Genomic DNA, 5,000 nt, shown 5'->3' with positions numbered 1-5,000 from the left:
GTAACCTAACCTAATTTGTGCCGTAACGTAACCCATGTTGTGCCGTAACGTAACCCATGTTGTGCCGTAACGTAACCCATGTTGTGCCGTAACGTAACCCATGTTGTGCCGTAACGTAACCCATGTTGTGCCGTAACGTAACCCATGTTGTGCCGTAACGTAACCCATGTTGTGCCGTAACCTAACCCATGTTGTGCCTTAACCTAACCCATGTTGTGCCTTAACCTAACCCATGTTGTGCCTTAACCTAACCCATGTTGTGCCTTAACCTAACCCATGTTGTGCCTTAACCTAACCCATGTTGTGCCTTAACCTAACCCACGTTGTGCCTTAACCTAACCTACGTTGTGCCTTAACCTAACCCATGTTGTGCCTTAACCTAACCCATGTTGTGCCTTAACCTAACCCATGTTGTGCCTTAACCTAACCCATGTTGTGCCTTAACCTAACCCATGTTGTGCCTTAACCTAACCCATGTTGTGCCTTAACCTAACCAATGGTGTGCCTTAACCTAACCCATGTTGTGCCTTAACCTAACCCATGTTGTGCCTTAACCTAACCCACGTTGTGCCTTAACCTAACCCACGTTGTGCCTTAACCTAACCCACGTTGTGCCTTAACCTAACCCACGTTGTGCCTTAACCTAACCTACGTTGTGCCTTAACCTAACCCATGTTGTGCCTTAACCTAACCCATGTTGTGCCTTAACCTAACCCATGTTGTGCCTTAACCTAACCCATGTTGTGCCTTAACCTAACCCATGTTGTGCCTTAACCTAACCCATGGTGTGCCTTAACCTAACCCATGGTGTGCCTTAACCTAACCCATGGTGTGCCTTAACCTAACCCATGTTGTGCCTTAACCTAACCCATGTTGTGCCTTAACCTAACCCATGTTGTGCCTTAACCTAACCCATGTTGTGCCTTAACCTAACCCATGTTGTGCCTTAACCTAACCCATGTTGTGCCTTAACCTAACCCATGTTGTGCCTTAACCTAACCCATGTTGTGCCTTAACCTAACCCATGTTGTGCCTTAACCTAACCCATGTTGTGCCTTAACCTAACCCATGTTGTGCCTTAACCTAACCCATGTTGTGCCTTAACCTAACCCATGTTGTGCCTTAACCTAACCCATGTTGTGCCTTAACCTAACCCATGTTGTGCCTTAACCTAACCCATGTTGTGCCTTAACCTAACCCATGTTGTGCCTTAACCTAACCCATGTTGTGCCTTAACCTAACCCATGTTGTGCCTTAACCTAACCCATGTTGTGCCTTAACCTAACCCATGTTGTGCCTTAACCTAACCCATGTTGTGCCTTAACCTAACCCATGTTGTGCCTTAACCTAACCCATGTTGTGCCTTAACCTAACCCATGTTGTGCCTTAACCTAACCCATGTTGTGCCTTAACCTAACCCATGTTGTGCCTTAACCTAACCCATGTTGTGCCTTAACCTAACCCATGTTGTGCCTTAACCTAACCCATGTTGTGCCTTAACCTAACCCATGTTGTGCCTTAACCTAACCCATGTTGTGCCTTAACCTAACCCATGTTGTGCCTTAACCTAACCCATGTTGTGCCTTAACCTAACCCATGTTGTGCCTTAACCTAACCCATGTTGTGCCTTAACCTAACCCATGTTGTGCCTTAACCTAACCCATGTTGTGCCTTAACCTAACCCATGTTGTGCCTTAACGTAACCCATGTTGTGCCTTAACGTAACCCATGTTGGGCCTTAACCTAACCTATAATGTGCCTTAACCTAACCTAAAGTGCGCCGTAACCTAAACTATATTGCGCCTTAACCTGACGCACGTTGTCGCTGAACCTGCTCTGTAATTGTTATGCAACCCGTTAAAGTAGTGTAGTGTTGCCTAACCGCAACCCTCGCAATATAGTTCGCTACTCGCACTGCCCGGTCCCCTGTGTATCGCGTCATGTTAAACACCTTGCAGGTGTTGCTGACTTTCCACATGCTCCTGCTATACACTGTAGTGTGGATAGCAGCAGGACGTACATGCCCCCCCCCCTTCCCCCCTGCCTTCGCAAGCTGGTCGGTGAGAAGTTTGCATGTTCAATGCCCTTCGCATGCCGACGTACTCAGCCTACGTTGTGGTACGGCCTGTCACCTGTCCGCCGATGTACGCAAAACCCACAAACTGTACTGCACATTGCTCCGTATGTACTGAATGATACATCGTGGCCCATGTGACCGTATGACGACAGCGCCTAGCAACGGCGGACCATACAGTCCAAATATTGTGCACGCAGCTACGTGTCGTCTCCCTATAAGAGCTGGATTGCAGTGTGGTACGCCATACAGACGTGTGGGAGGAACGGACGCCCTGGATGGCGATCAGCATGAGCAGTCTGTTGATGTAGTGGAGCGTGTATTCGGACGTAGTCGTCTCTTCTCACACACCGTGATAGCATGTTGCACCGCGTTCCACATCTGCGACATGCTGCAGAGGCGGGCTGACAGTCGTTCGCGCAATGGACACCGCATACGTACGGGGTCTACCTTCCACGTGTTCTCTAGGCGTGCACATGTTGTTGCGTCTATGTGGGCAGACGTAGTGTGTTGTGACACCTGACACAGGCATGCAATACTCGTTGCAAATGGCGATGGACGTGTACGTTTGCTGGTGACGTTACGCAAATGAACAACCGGTAACCCGTTGTGGTGCGGTTGTTCTCGCTAGAGGTGAATCAGTGTTGGCGACGATCGGTCGAGCTATTAACCGGTTGTTTCAGGGATACCCACCATGCCCACGAACGTGAAAGGGGACCCACCATGCCCACGAACGTGAAAGGGGATCTGGGTGTGAGGCGATACGCGGCGGTGGCTGGGTGGGACCGTCCCCGGCCGGTGAGGGGGGGCCGCCCGGCGTGCTGGCAGCGCGGTGCGTGGGCGCACGCGCTACAGCCGGCTGGTGGGGGCGGCCGGTGGCAGGCGCGCCGGCCGACGGACGCGGCAGGCGGCGCAGCTGCGCGCCGGCGCCCCCTGCTCGCGGCGCCTTGCGGCCAAAGTAGGTCCTCGCGGGCCCGGTGCGAAGCGCGGTGGCCATCTGCAGTGTGCTGGTCCGATTGAGGACTTTGTGCGCTGAGGATGCGCCGCCGCCCGGCGCTCGGCGCCGCGACGCCGTCTGCTGCTCGGTCGCCCCAGCGGTTCTCGCAGGTGGTTTGTATCGCAGCTGTGCGGACGTGTTGGCGCGTGCGCTGTGCTGGGAGAGTTCGCTTCGGCACCCAAGTAGGGCTTTTGTCCTTCTGTGGCGCTGGCGTTGGAGCTGCCGGTCACCGTAGGTGGCGCGTGTTGTCTCCCGCCGGCAATGCCACGACAGCACGCTCCCGGGCCTCTGTCGGCAGCGGCAAGCTCAGTTGGGAGCACGGGTGGTCGCACCTAAAGCGTCTACTCGCCTAACTCCGGGCGATTGCGCCTCTCTCGAACCCGACCAAGTACTTAGGACGGCGCTGCGCGCCGCCGGGACCTGAGAGGGTTTCGAGGTGTGTTGTGCAGGGGAGCTCAGCCTCCTCCTGTTTGCAGAATAATTGAGCGGACGCTTGCGTGTTCGCGCGGGCCCCCGGGACACACTCCCGGGCGGCCGGCTGCTCAGCTCTAGTTGACGCAGCTCCCTGGTTGATCCTGCCAGTAGTCATATGCTTGTCTCAAAGATTAAGCCATGCATGTCTCAGTACAAGCCGCATTAAGGTGAAACCGCGAATGGCTCATTAAATCAGTTATGGTTCCTTAGATCGTACCCACGTTACTTGGATAACTGTGGTAATTCTAGAGCTAATACATGCAAACAGAGTCCCGACCAGAGATGGAAGGGACGCTTTTATTAGATCAAAACCAATCGGTCGGCTCGTCCGGTCCGTTTGCCTTGGTGACTCTGAATAACTTAGGGCTGATCGCACGGTCCTCGTACCGGCGACGCATCTTTCAAATGTCTGCCTTATCAACTGTCGATGGTAGGTTCTGCGCCTACCATGGTTGTAACGGGTAACGGGGAATCAGGGTTCGATTCCGGAGAGGGAGCCTGAGAAACGGCTACCACATCCAAGGAAGGCAGCAGGCGCGCAAATTACCCACTCCCGGCACGGGGAGGTAGTGACGAAAAATAACGATACGGGACTCATCCGAGGCCCCGTAATCGGAATGAGTACACTTTAAATCCTTTAACGAGTATCTATTGGAGGGCAAGTCTGGTGCCAGCAGCCGCGGTAATTCCAGCTCCAATAGCGTATATTAAAGTTGTTGCGGTTAAAAAGCTCGTAGTTGGATTTGTGTCCCACGCTGTTGGTTCACCGCCCGTCGGTGTTTAACTGGCATGTATCGTGGGACGTCCTGCCGGTGGGGCGAGCCGAAGGCGTGCGACCGCCTCGTGCGTGCTCGTGCGTCCCGAGGCGGACCCCGTTGAAATCCTACCAGGGTGCTCTTTATTGAGTGTCTCGGTGGGCCGGCACGTTTACTTTGAACAAATTAGAGTGCTTAAAGCAGGCAAGCCCGCCTGAATACTGTGTGCATGGAATAATGGAATAGGACCTCGGTTCTATTTTGTTGGTTTTCGGAACCCGAGGTAATGATTAATAGGGACAGGCGGGGGCATTCGTATTGCGACGTTAGAGGTGAAATTCTTGGATCGTCGCAAGACGAACAGAAGCGAAAGCATTTGCCAAGTATGTTTTCATTAATCAAGAACGAAAGTTAGAGGTTCGAAGGCGATCAGATACCGCCCTAGTTCTAACCATAAACGATGCCAGCCAGCGCCGCAGTTCCTCCGATGACTCGGCGGGCAGCCTCCGGGAAACCAAAGCTTTTGGGTTCCGGGGGAAGTATGGTTGCAAAGCTGAAACTTAAAGGAATTGACGGAAGGGCACCACCAGGAGTGGAGCCTGCGGCTTAATTTGACTCAACACGGGAAACCTCACCAGGCCCGGACACCGGAAGGATTGACAGATTGATAGCTCTTTCTTGATTCGGTGGGTGGTGGTGC

General features: G+C 53.1%; 1 non-coding gene across 1 annotated transcript in view; it reads left to right on the top strand.

Moving 5' to 3' along the window:
- The first annotated feature begins 3,633 nt into the window (after positions 1 to 3,633).
- LOC126448437 (small subunit ribosomal RNA) overlaps positions 3,634 to 5,000 on the top strand; it is a 1,904-nt gene continuing 537 nt past the window's right edge. The window contains exon 1 of the ribosomal RNA XR_007584145.1: positions 3,634 to 5,000. This exon is cut by the window's right edge and continues 537 nt beyond it. This is a non-coding gene — a ribosomal RNA (small subunit ribosomal RNA).

This window comes from Schistocerca serialis, unplaced genomic scaffold (genome assembly GCF_023864345.2).
Source record: "Schistocerca serialis cubense isolate TAMUIC-IGC-003099 unplaced genomic scaffold, iqSchSeri2.2 HiC_scaffold_611, whole genome shotgun sequence".
NCBI lineage: Eukaryota > Metazoa > Arthropoda > Insecta > Orthoptera > Acrididae > Schistocerca > Schistocerca serialis.
Note: the sequence above shows the minus strand (reverse complement) of the source record. Positions and strands in the feature narration are given on the sequence as shown.